This window comes from Labeo rohita, chromosome 22 (genome assembly GCF_022985175.1).
Source record: "Labeo rohita strain BAU-BD-2019 chromosome 22, IGBB_LRoh.1.0, whole genome shotgun sequence".
Taxonomy (NCBI): domain Eukaryota; kingdom Metazoa; phylum Chordata; class Actinopteri; order Cypriniformes; family Cyprinidae; genus Labeo; species Labeo rohita.
In genome coordinates, this window is record NC_066890.1 from 9299571 (window position 1) to 9313721 (window position 14151).

Consider the following 14151-nt stretch of genomic DNA (forward strand, 5'->3'; position numbering starts at 1 on the left):
ACACACAAATACAGACGTAATGTTATTTGCTTTTCAACACCAAAATTATTTCCATCGATCCAGTATGCGATTTAATGAAGCCAAATCACATACTACTATGGCACATTAATCATGAGAAAGACAAGGGAAACTGCTTTTATTTTCTCCTCTCTTTCAGATGACTAATAGCAACATGCTAGCTCTGTGTTTAGCAGCCATATGCCTTTATGGACGTCAATGGATAAAAATGTTTTGTACAGCCCGATGGTACTGAGTGTTTCTTCAACTATGAAAACAACAGTGGTGGAAGTGACATTTGTAAGATTATTTGAACTAAAATGGCTGACATCAATGGAGGCCCATGAATAATAAATAAATAAAGGTAATTGTGACTTCTGACTTGTGAGATATAAACTTACGATTGTGAGTTACATAGATACTGTGAGAATTAAACTTGCAATTCTGAGACAAACTCACAATTCTTAGAAATAAACTTAATTCTTAGAAATAAACTCAAAATTCTGAGACAAACTCCCAATTCTTAGAAATAAACTCCCAATTCTTAGAAATAAACTCGCAATTCTGAAAAATAAACTCCCATTTCTGAAAAATAAACTCAAAATTCTGAGAAAAACTCCCAATTCTTAGGAATAAACTTGCAATTCTTAGAGATCAACTCGCAATTCTGAGAAATAAACTCCCATTTCTGAGAAATAAACTTGCAATTCTGAGAAATAAACTCCCATTTCTGAAAAATAAACTCAAAATTCTGAGACAAACTCCCAATTCTTAGAAATAAACTTGCAATTCTTAGAGATCAACTCGCAATTCTGAGAAATAAACTCCCATTTCTGAGATATAAACTCGCAATTCTGAGAAATAAACTCCCATTTCTAAGAAATAAACTGAAAGGTGAGACAAACTTGCATTTTTTTAGAAATAAACTTGCAATCCTTAGAAATAATCAATTCTTAGCAATAAACTCCAAATTTTTAGAAATAATCTTGTTATTCTTTGAAATAAACTCACAATTCTTAGAAATAAACCCACAATTCTACTTGCAAGTCCTAGAAATAAACTCACGAATCTGAGAAATGAACTCAAAATTTTGAGGCAAACTTGCAGTTCTTAAAAATAAATTTGCAGTTCTTAGAAATACATTTTTCAAAATAAACTTAAAATTCTTAGAAATTAACTTGCAATTCTTAAAACAACACTCACAATTTTTAGAAATAAACTCACAATTCTGAGAAATATACCCAAAATTCTTAGAAATAAACTTGCAATTCTTAGAAAAAACTCACAATTCTTAGAATTAAACTCGCAATTTTGAGAAATAAACTCAAAATTCTGAGACAAACGTACAATTCTTAGAAAAAAACTCACAATTCTGAGAAATATACTCAAAATTCTTAGAAATAAACTTGCAATTCTTAGAAATAAACATACAATTCTGAGAAATAAACTCACAATTCTTAGAAATAAACTCAAAATTCCCAAACTCACAATTCTTAGAAATAATCTTGCAATTCTGAGAAATGAACTCAAAATTCTTAGAAATAAACTTGCAATTCTTAGAAATAAACTCACAATTCTGAGAAATAAACTCACAATTCTTAGAAATAATCTTTTATTTAACAGGGCAACGTGTTAACGTAAGTGCAGCTCACCTCCTCTGTGACCATCCAACGTCCAAGGACTGACCTGTATAGCAGGGTCCTGCAGCCGGGACTTCCTCAAAGAGCGGCTGAGTGTCTTGAGATTGTTGGGAAAAATGCCTGTTCCCGAAGGAACAGACATTACGGAGTTCACGACCTGCCCAACAGGGGGGGTTAGAGTGACACTGTTAGACATGGGACCTGAGGTGGATCTCACACCCGGGGAGATGGCCAGACTCAGACCCTAGAGAACCTGTTTTCAGGGGAAAACACCGCACCACAAGAGTTATAGGTGGAAATACACATATGGGGCCACATAAGGAGCCACTACATATGGGGCACAATCCAATCATGAATAAAGGTGTTCATACCTTGTGAAGGGATTCCATAGCGAGTTTCTCCGCTAAACTCCGCCATGTGCAGAAGTGCCAAAGATGGAGAGGGTGTCCAGGGTTCGCATCAGGAAACCTACTGAAACTCAGAAGCGTAATCACCATTAGGGGAAGCGCTTTATGCAAGCTCTACACCAACCAGTGTGCTGAGTCAAGAGTTAGCAATCAAGACTCTAGCTGACACTGGTTCTGTGCGCAAATTGTAAAATCTGGCAAATGTGTTAGGTGTAGCCCAACCTGCAGCTCTACAGATGTCTGTTAATGAGGCCCCATTCGCCAGGGCTGCTGAGGCAGCGATGCCCCTGGTTGAGTGGGCTCTTACCTCCAGAGGGCAGGGTAGGCCTCTGGCCAGGTAGGCCATACGGATCGCGTCCACCAGCCAATGGGAGATCCTCTGTTTGGAGACAGCTTTCCCCTTCTGCTGTCCTCCGTAACAAACAAAGAGCTGTTCCGAACGTCTGAAGGGCTGCGTTCGTTCCATGTAGATGCGCAGGGCACGGACTGGGCATAACAAGGTCAGGTTGGGGTCATCTTCCTGAGAAGAGAAAGCTTGCAAGGTCACTACCTGATCTCTGAAAGGAGTGGTGGGGACCTTGGGCACATATCCAGGCCGGGGTCTCAAGACAACGTGAGAATCCGCTGGTCCGAATTCCAGGCACGAACTGTTCACAGAGAGGGCTTGGAGGTCTCCCACTCTTTTGATGGAAGTGAGCGCAGTCAAAAGAGCCGTCTTAAAGGAAAGAGCATCGAGTTCGACTGACTGAAGGGGCTCGAATGGATCTTGTTGTAGACCTTGGAGAACCACAGCAAGATCCCAAGAGGGGATGAGATGCGGCCGAGGGGGGTTAAGCCTCCGGGCTCCTCTTAGAAACCTGACTATCAAATCGTGTTTCCCCACCGATCTGCCTCCCACCAAGTCATGGTTAGCTGATATAGCTGCAACATGAACCTTGAGTGTTGAGGCAGACAGGTGCCTGTCCAGGCCTTCTTGAAGGAAGGATAACACTGATTTGATGCCACAACTCCGTGGGTCCTTCCCGAGAGAAGAACACCAGTTCACAAAGATGCGCCATTTTAGGTCATACAGCCGTCTGGTAGAGGGGGCTCTTGCCTGTAGAAGTGTGTTCACCACTGAAGGTGAAAGGTCTCTGAAGTCCTCCTGGTCGCGTCCAGGGACCAAAGGTGGAGGTTCCAAAGATCGGGGCGCGGGTGCCAAATTGTGCCCTTCCCCTGAGAAAGGAGGTCCTTCAACAGAGGAATGCGCCAGGGAGGGGCTGATGCCAGGAGCACCAGGTCAGAGAACCAGGTTCTGTTGGGCCAGAAGGGGGCCACCAAGAGAATCTGTTCCTTGTCCTCCCTGACTTTGCACAAGGTTTGTGCGATGAGGCTCACTGGGGGAAACGCATACTTGAGCCGGCCCCTCGGCCAACTGTGTGCCAGTGCGTCTATACCGAGGGGGGCCTCGGTTAGACCGTACCACAACTGGCAGTGGGTGGATTCCGGTGAGGCAAAGAGATCTACCTGTGCCTGGCCGAATCGATCCCAAATCAGTTGGACCGACTGGGGGTGGAGTCTCCACTCCACTCGCCTGAAACCTGTCGTGACAGGGAATCGGCCATACGATTGGCTTCGCCCGGAATGTGAGTGGCTCGTAGAGACTTGAGTCTGTGTTGACTCCAGAGCAGCAGGTGGCGAGCTAGTTGTGACATGCGAAAGGAGCGTACACCGCCCTGGTGGTTGATGTAGGCCACAGTCACAGTGTTGTCGGACCTGACCAACACGTGCTTGCCCTGAATCATAGATTGGAACCTCCTCAGGGCTAGGAGCACTGCCAACAACTCCAGACAATTTATGTGCCAGAACAGTCGGGGGCCTGTCCAGACCCCGGAAGCTGCCTGCCCGTTGCAGGTGGCACCCCAGCCTGTCTTGGAAGCATCTATGGTGATAATGATGCGTCTGGACACCTGTTCCAGGGGAACTCCTGACCGTAGGAACACAATGTCTGTCCAAGGGCTGAGTGTCTGGCGACACGATGGTGTGATGTTCACTCGAAATGTGCCTCGATGCCACGCCCACCTGGGGACTCGAGTATGAAGCCAGTGCTGCAGCGGTCTCATGTGCATCAAACCCAGTGGCGTGACCGCGGCTGAAGATGCCATGTGCCCTAGGAGCCTCTGAACCTGTTTTAGGGGGACCGCTGACCCGCATCTGAGTGTTGCCACACACCTCAGAACTGACCGTGCACACTCCGGTGAGAGATGCGCAGACATACTGACCGAGTCCAGCTCTACGCCGAGAAAAGAGATCCTCTGTGCCGGGGAGAGTTTGCTCTTTTCCCAGTTGACCCGAAGTCCCAACTGAGCCAAATGGTTGAGAACCATGTCCCTGTGTGCGCAAACCAAATCCCACGAGTGAGCTAGGATCAGCCAGTCGTTGAGATAATTGAGAATGCGTATGCCCATTTCCCTGAGGGGGGAAATGGCGGCCTCCGCTACCTTCGTAAAGACCCGGGGCGACAGGGAGAGGCCGAAGGGGAGAACCTTGTACTGATATGCCCGTCCTTTGAAGGCAAACCGTAAGAACGGCCTGTGTCTTGGGAGGATTGAGACATGAAAGTACGCGTCCTTCAGGTCTATAGCCACAAACCAATCTTGAACTCTGACACACGTGAGAATGTGCTTGAGGGTTAACATCTTGAACGGGAGCTTGAGCAGGGCCCGGTTCAAGACCCTCAGATCCAAGATTGGTCTGAGACCGCCACCCTTCTTGGGTACAATGAAGTAGGGGCTGTAGAACCCTTTCTTTATTTCGGCTGAGGGGACAGTTTCTATCGCACCCTTCGTCAGAAGGACTGTGATTTCCGCCCAAAGAACCGTGGTGTTGGGGCCCTGAACCGACGTAGTGAGAACCCCACGGAACTTGGGTGGACGACGTGCAAACTGGATGGCATAGCCGAGCCGAATGGTCCTGAGGAGCCAGCGGGAAGGATTGGGGAGATTTAACCAATCCAAAAAACTCTCCGCTAGGGGTCTCAGAGGAGTTACATTCGGTGTACCAAGGGTGGGGGTACCGTCGCTGGGAAAACAGTGTGTGGCCGGAGGTGAGAAGCCCCGAACCGCACTGGCTGTTTTGCCCAGGGAGTCCGATCCGTGAGAGCTGTGCAGATGATCCGTCCGAGAGGGGAGATCGTCTGAACGAGCTCGTTGTTTCAGAGCATACGGGGGCACAGGTGTTGTGCGACCGCATGTCTTTGATAACAGAGACAGCATCCGACCGTCGAGTAGAGGGTCGGAGGTGCTGTGTATTGCGCCCAGAGAAGATGGAAATTGCTCTTTTATTGACCATGTGGTGGCTGTCTGCCAGGTGGCAGACAGCCGGGTAGAAGCCGAATCCAGCGCTCGTCCCCTCGTCGAGTGTGGATCCAGACAGGTCAGATGATCCTCCTTCCCTGGGCTGCCCGTCTCAGGAACGCTTTGAAGCCTGACGAGGGTTCTTAGTGGCCTGAGGACGGGCTGGCGGTGCCACCTTCCTACGAGTGCTGGACCGTTGGGCGGGTCTTGCTGCAGGACCGGCAGGTTGCGGGGCCTGAGCTACCCTTGTAGGGGGTCTCCCTCGGCGGGGGGCAGGCGGAGGTTGCTGCGTCCGCTGAGCTGGGCCAGCGCTCGCTGCATGCCGAGGCAGGATGTGTTTAATGGCCTCCGTCTGCTGCTTCACCGTGGAGAACTGCTGGGCAAATTCCTCCACGGTTTCGCCGAAGAGACCAGCCTGGGAAATGGGAGCGTCAAGAAAGCGTGCTTTCTCAGCGTCTCGCATCTCGGCCAGGTTTAGCCATAGGTGGCGCTCCTGGACCACCATAGTGGACATCGCCCTTCCCAGAGCTTGCGCCGTAACCTTCGTAGCTCGTAGCGCATAGTCGGTCACAGAGCGCGGCTCGTGTAACAGCTCTGGGTCAGGAACACCCTCGTGCAGGTCTTTGAGAACCTTAGCCTGATAGACCTGCAGAATCGCCATAGCGTGTAAGGCGGACGCAGCTTGTCCAGAGGCTGCAAAAGCCTTCGCTACCTGCGCAGACGAAAACTTACAAGCCCTGGACGGGAGTCTCGGGCGGCCCCTCCAGGAGGCGGCGTTTTGCGGGCACAAGTGCATCGTAATCGCTCTCTCCACCTGGGGGACCTCCGTATACCCCCTCGCTGGACCGCCATCGAGGGTGGTGAGGGACGGGGAGATAGCGTGCCGTGAACGAGCCGACAGAGGGGCTTTCCACGACTTTGTTAACTCCTCATGCACTTCCGGGAAAAACGGGACCGGGGAGGAACGTGGCCTCGAGTCACGTCCACTGCCCAGGAACCAGTCATCCAGCCTCGAAGGCTCAGGGCTGGGCGGGGGAACCCACACAACCCCAATCTCCTTTGCTGCCCATTTTAGTGCGGCGGCCATTTCGGCATCTGCCACAGACTGAGACTCTACCGCCGGAGCGGCAAGTTCAGCTGTGACGTCAGCCTCTGACGGCTCTCCCTCTGATGCTACTGATCCTGCCTTTTCCTCAGCAGGAGCCCCGAACAAAAGATCCAGCCCATACTGAGACGAGCTTTCAAAATCGTCCGGAGACTTCATCGGTGGACACACAGGGTGAACGGTTTGCGAGGACGTACCCGGCAAAGCGTCGTTCAAAACCTGTCGCTCTTCTTCAACGCACATTGCCGCGGCCTCGTACCCGGAAGTAGAAGGACCGGAGCGGGAAGCAGTTGAATCGCGCCGCGGCTTCTTCGCAAAGAACGCGGCTCGTGAGCGAAGCGTGCCCAAGGGCATGTCCTCGCAGTTCTGACAACCTCCCTCAGCGAACGCTGCATCAGCATGCTCACGCCCCAAGCACTGAACACAGCGATCGTGCCGATCGTTAGGGGAAAGGTAGAATCCGCAACCAGTTGGACACGGACGGAAAGGCATAGTGAAACACACAATCCGCCCGTGGAGCTCTTTTAGAGAAAATTTGCTCGATTAGAGGAAAATCTTCTCCTGAAGATCGCCGTCGATGCACCCAGGGGAACTCTCACAACACGAGCCGTGTCAGAGAGGGAGAGACCGCTGTCTGTGCCGTAGATCCAACGACGAGAGAGGTGAATGTTGCCGCTTCTCACACAGAGACGCTGCATTCGGCTCCGAAGAACAGAACGAGTGAGCAGATGCACACGCTGCCCTATTTATACCCGGATGGCCGGGGCGTGGCCAGCTATGCAAATCTGCACACCCAATTTTCATTGGCCTTTCTCAAAACTGTCAGAGGTGTTTGGGCTCTCAAGAGCGACCCCTAGTGTCGTACACTACTCGACACAACTCGGAGTGTACGACAGATAGGGAAATTCCAAGAAAAAAACTAAATTATAAGAAATAAACTCAACTCTGTGAAATATTTTGTTGCAAATCTAATAAATAAATTTACTAGTTAGAAATTTATTGAATTTCATGATATAAACTCACAATTGCGAAGTCAGAATTGTGAGACAAACTCGCAATTTAAAGAAAAAAAAAAACACAATTCTGAGAAATAAAGCAAGAATTGCAAGATATGACGTCACAATTGTCTTTTTTTTCTCGCAATTCTGACTTTATAACATGCAATTGCAAGTTTTATTAACTTTTCTCCCCTTTAAAAACTGGACTTTATAACTCACAATTCCGAGTTTACATCTCAATTCTGAAAAAGTCAGAATTGGGAGATATAAACCCATTATTGTAAAGAAAAAAAATCTGAATTGCAAGTTTTTATCTTGCAACTGTGACTTTATTTCTCGCAATTGTGAGTTTATATCACACAATTCTAAGATAAAATCGCAAAACCTCCTTTTTTTTTTTTTTCTTTTTTGGCAGAAATGGGCTTCCACAGACGTGTTTGTTTTTGCTAAGGTTAATTTTATAGCTAATAATTTATGCATGGGAAACAGACTTACAACTAACAATATATTCATAAATATTCATGAAAATTTTAAAAACTTAACTACTTTTTAGTTTCCAAAGAAACTTTTTTGTATAAATATTTAAATTACTACATTTTAAAATGAAATAAAAACTAAAGCTAATCTATAGAAATATCTAAACAATAATAATAATAATAATAATTCACAATAACAGAATTACCTAAAACTTGAAACCAAAAATAAAATGAAAATAATGGTAATAATAATGATAATGGTAAAACAGAACAAATAAATAAAGGCACAATATTAAAAAAAAAAAAAAGTGACCTTAATAAAACAAAAAGTTGTCGACCCCTGAGAGATAAAATTACACTCGCATGCAGTGGGGTTTCCCATGTGCCAAATTGTGACTGTCAAAGAAAAACCTGAATTTATGGATTCAAAAAAGGCCACACACCAAAAAAATCTTCTCAACAAACAAAAGAAGATTTTGTCCATAAAGATAATTTGGTGACCTGATTTCTGAGTGAAACTGAATTGCTTCTCACTATCTTTCCACCAGACGCTACAAGATGATCTTTATTTTGAATTTCTTTAACTGACATGTAGGTCAGGAGCTGTCTTTGTAGTTTTTCCTAACATGTTTTCATTAAAATGACTTCTTCTCTAAAGTAATGCCTAAACGCTTAACAGTGTCCTGCTGAAAAGATCACTTTTTATTCTGGTTTTGGTTGTTTATTGCTGCTTTCCATTCACCCAATTTTTTAACGATTTCTGTCTAATTATCCAGTTCAAAGACTTAAAAAAATTCAAATAAATGTACTTTATTTTTATATAATTAACTATACTATGCTTGTTTTAAGGATCTTAAAGTTAAAAACAGGGAAACTTAAGTTCAATAACTGTATAATGAAAATAGCTAAAATTGCTTTTGCGAACTTATATCTCAAAATTCAGATTTTTTTTTTTTTTTAAGAATTAAGAGTTTATAGCATGGAAATGTGTGTAATAAACTCGACGTTTCTTTTCTATGAATTGTGAGTTTATATCTCACAATTGACCTATTGGTAAGCCCCTCCCCTCGAACGCAGATGAGCCAGTGGCAGTTGAGTATCTTTAGGTTTCAGCGCCATAGAGAAACATCGGAAGATCCAAAGCTTTCATCAGGTTGATTATGCTACAAAAATGGAAAAACAATGTGCCTGGGGTACTTGTAACATTGATTAGGTATGCTGAGATGCTTTCCTAAACCCAACCAAAACAGAGCAAAATGTCCCTAAAGCATTCCATCCCAATCACAATGAAGATGAAAACATTTGTTTTCTTTTCATCTACTCAAGCAGAACGTTAATGTCATCTTGTGCTTTTGCAAGATATCTCTGGTTAAAACTAGCTAACGTTGAAGTTAGTAAGTCCATTCTAATGTACACAAACCTAAACCACAGTTTTCATATCATGTACAGTGTAGGTCAAAAATACAAAATGAAGATCAACATTTCAGTGCCTCTCCATATTAAACTGATTAAACACATTTCATCTTAAACTGCAGTACATGAACAGTGTTGATCCGGGATGTTGTCATTGTCAGTGTTGGGGGTAACGCATTACAAGTAACGCGAGTTATGTAATATTATTACTTTTTCCAAGTAACTAGTAAAGTAACACATTACTTTTTTAATTGACAAGAAAATATCTGAGTTACTTTTTTCCAAAAAGTAACGCCAGTTACTTTTCCCCCTATTTATTGATTAAAAGCTCTCCAGTCCCCATGTTAAAGGGAAATCTGGAGTAAGATTTAGTAAGTTCTAGAATAAATGTGAACATGCATAAATTCATCTCACTCACAAAAAACAGATTCAGTATTCCTCAAAATGAATAAAAACTGTAAAGTTCAACTCAGAATATACTTTAAATAATACAAATATACTTTACGCATTTAATCCCATTTTATTAACCAATGTCTTTGCTGCCGCCCAATTCAACCATACTAATAAGCAAAAATTACTCAAGATAATCTAACATTTGTTTTCCTTTTTTTTTTATTGCTGAAGAGTTGACATTATTTTCTTCTGCGGTCTACTGTACAGACGTGAATTTACTTTTCTCAAAGTCTGAGGCTTTTGGTGTGAAAAGGCTTTTACATTTGCCAAAAATAGAACTTTTTATATTAAAAACAAACAAGCAAGCCCTGCCCAGATTTAAAAAGTAACACAAAAGTAAAGCAACACACTACTTTCCATAAAAAGTAACTAAGTAACGTAATTAGTTACTTTTCTAGGGAGTAACTCAATATAATGCATTACTTTTAAAAGTAACTTTCCCCAACACTGGTCATTGTGATCGCGATGACCGTAAGCTTTCTCGTTTGCACTGTGATTTGTATTTTTACAATTTTAATATCTCACAATTCAGACTTTTCTTCTCAGAATTTGCAATTGCGAGTTTATATTTTACAATTAAATAATCTCGCAATTGTTATAAAATCAATTGTGAGTTTACATCTCACAGTTTAGCTTTTTTTTTTTTTTTAAGAATTATGAGGTTATATCTTGCAATTGTATTTTTTTATCTCACAAGGGACTATCGCAATTGTGAGTTTATATCTCACAATTCAAACTTTTCTTCTCAGAATTATGTTCATATCTCACAATTGCGAATGATAGACTAACAACTGTGAGTTGACATCTTGCAATTTTGATTATTTCTAAGAATTGTGAGTTTATATCTCGCAATTCTGACTTTATATCTCACAATTTAGTTTTTTTCTCAGAATTAAGTTTTCTTTTTGCAGTTGCGAGTTATATCTTGAAATTTTCAAAGAATTGTGAGTTTATATCTTGAAATTCTGATTTTTGTTTCTGAGCAAAATATCTGAATCATGATATATATACATATAAATTCACAATTATAATAGTCACTTGCGAGAAAAGGTCAGAATTGCGAGACATAAATTCACAATTCTTAGAAAAAACTTGAAATTGCAAGATGTTGACTCTCAGTTGTGAGTTTATAACTCACAATTGCAAGAAATAAACTTAATTCTGAGGAAAAAAGTCTAAATTGTGAGATATAAATTCGCAATTGTGAAATAAAAGGTCAGGACTGTGAGACATAAACTCACAATTCTTGAAAGAAAACACAAAATTGCAAGATGTTAACTCACGGTAAGAGTCTGTGATTTTTAATCGCAATTGCGAGTTTATACCTCACAATTTACACTTTAATTCTCAGAATTTTCATATTATATATTAGAATTCAGACTTTTCTTAGAATTTTATATATTGAAATTGCAAGTTAGAAACTCACAATTGTGAGTTAACATTACACAATTTTGCACTTTTTTTTCTAATAATTGAGTTTATATCTCACAATTCAGATTTTTTTTTATCTCACTTTATTGCAAGTTATAGACTCAAGATTATGAGTTAATAGCTTGCAATTTAGCATTTTTTTCCTAAGAACTGAGTTTATATCTCACAATTCAGTTCTCGCAATTCTCTTCATTTTTTTAAGTGACTTTTTAAATCGCAATTACGAGGGAGTTCATGGAAATAAATTATAGAAATTAATACTTTTATTTAGCAAGGATGCTTTAAATTGATCAACAGTGATGTTTAAGACATTTATAATGTTACAGAAGATTTCTGTTTCAGATAAATGCTGTTCTTCTGAACGTTATATTCATCAAACAAACCTGAAAAAACTCTACTCAGCTGTTTTCAACATAATAATAATAAAAAATGTTTTTGGAGCAGCAAATAAAATGATTTCTGAAGGATCATGTGACGAGTAATGATGCTAAAAATTCAGCTTTGAATAAATAATAAATTACATTATAAATAGAAAACAGCTATTTTAAATAGTAAAACTATTTCAAAATTTTACTGTTTTTTTCTGTAATAAATGCAGGATTGGTGAACAGAAGAGACGTCTTTAAAAAACAAAAAATCTTACTGTTAAAAAACTTTTGACTGGTAGTGTATATCTCGCAATTTTGTGAGTTTATCTCACAATTCAGACTGTTCTTCTCAGAATTTGCAATTGCAATTTTATATTATAATGCAATTATGAGATATTTAGCATTTTTTTCTCAGATATTTTATCTTTGTTCCTTGCTGAGAAAAAGAGTCAGAATATTGAGAAACAAAGTCTTTTGTCAGATATAAACTCAAAAAAAAAATCAATTACCTTTTATAATGTGGTGGAAACACATTTCCATAAAAAAAAAAAAAAAGCATACTTTACTTAAATATTTTTTTGTAGTGTGAATGGGCCACATTGAGGACCGTATTCAATAGCCCATGACTGTGATGGTATGGTTCGCCACTCATTTAAATATTCCGTAATGTCTTTGTGGCAAGCAAGAGTGAAATTTTTCAGATATTTCCAATCCACTGAAGTCATTTCAGAGTGACTGCATCAGTCATTATCCTTCCCCCCTCTTTATTCGCTTGACCCCATCAACTGGAATGAAGGAACACTCCACAGATTCTCATGTATTTGGACACCTGCGATTTGAAATTACATTTGAGAGAAGGAATAGTTTCCATATTGCACTTCAGCAAGAACATACGCTGTCAATTACCATCATGTGTGTTCAAATCGTTTAGCAAGAAGGCCTCCAGTAACAGCAAAGTTCGGTCCCGTAAAAAGGTCAATGCTGTTTGCAACGCAGTGCCGTTTGGTGTGATAAAAAAAGGGCATTGGGTTTCTTCGTATATAAAAAACGAAAATCAAACATATGGCACGGCAAACGCTGGAGAGAAGGAGTGAGAAATGTAGCAATCGGTTTTAAGACCAGGCTTTGTGTCAAACGTTTTGTTCTGCTCAAGAATTTCCTGAAAGTCTTTCTCCATCCTCTGCCCGTGTTGACCCATCCCTGCCTTCACCTTTAACGTGGCTCTGCGTGCCACATGGCTCGTTTTCGAGTACGCAGAGAGCTAAAGTGAAAGAAAAGCTGCTGGAGATGGCTTCACCACCTGTTTTCTGGCCTGGTCTGAAGGCCAAAAGTGGACAGCAATTCTTCACAGGACCTCTGGAGCCAGAAATACGCAGAGAATGATGGAGAACAGCGCTGGTTTGCATTACACAAAGCAGTGGGAGTAGGTTCTGAAAGAGTCAAGGAAGTCGGAGTTATATCATCCAAATTCAAAACGCAAGTACAGATTTGCTAGTAAATGCCAGTGGATGTAAAACAAAATGTTTTATGGTGCGCTTTAAGGGAGTAAATGAAAAATCAGTGAAATTCGTCATCAAAATCATATGACTTGCCATCTTCCCTGGAACACAAAAGGTAAAATTTTGAAGACAATCCGGTCTACTCTTCTCAGTATAATAAAAATGAATGAGCAAAGCTCTAAAATTTACAAAAAAACATCATAAAAGTATCAAAAAAGTGAGTTATATGCAACTTGAGTGATATATAATGTTATTTGAAGTCATACGATGGTTTCTGTTCACTAGTAAATGTGTCAGTTATTTGTTTTTTCTCGCAAAGGAGAACTTCTCACAACTTCGTTCTAATGGTAAAAGTTTTGAGCATTCAAAGCTCGGTAAATATTGGTCACAGACACAGAGATGTACTTTAAATTTCACCAAGCTGATTACTCACTAAAAACTCCCACAGATCCTGAATGAGTCTAGAATGTGCCGATTAAAAACACAAACGAGGAAGACGAAGAAACAAGCAATCTCAATCTCATATGTACGCATATGCATATGAAAAGTAATATGATCATCAACACTAACCGCATATAAATGAAAACTGTCTAATGTTTCCAAATGAAATGTCAATCAAGAAAGTGGTAAAGAACTGCATCTTTGCTTTGATAGTACTGAATATGATCCAGATGTAGTATTTGATTTTTGTTTAACTTTTTAACTGTCGCTCGTCCACTTAGTGGGACGCCTAAATTTACTTCACTATATTACAAATAAATCCTAATCTAATCATAACAAACCATCATAAAGGTCTAAGACTCCTAAATGGATATTTTAGCACTGTTTTTTTGTTAGAAATTATGTTGGAAAAGTAATAGACAAGAGTGCACCTCAAAAATCTACATGATAACAGCAGTTCTGACTTTTGTCACAAAAAGTCTTTTTTCAAAGTCTTAACTCCAAAGGCGTTTCAGAGAATTTGGCAGTACATTCAACCGGCCTCACAACCGCAGACCACGTGTAACCACACCAGCCCAGGACCTCCAC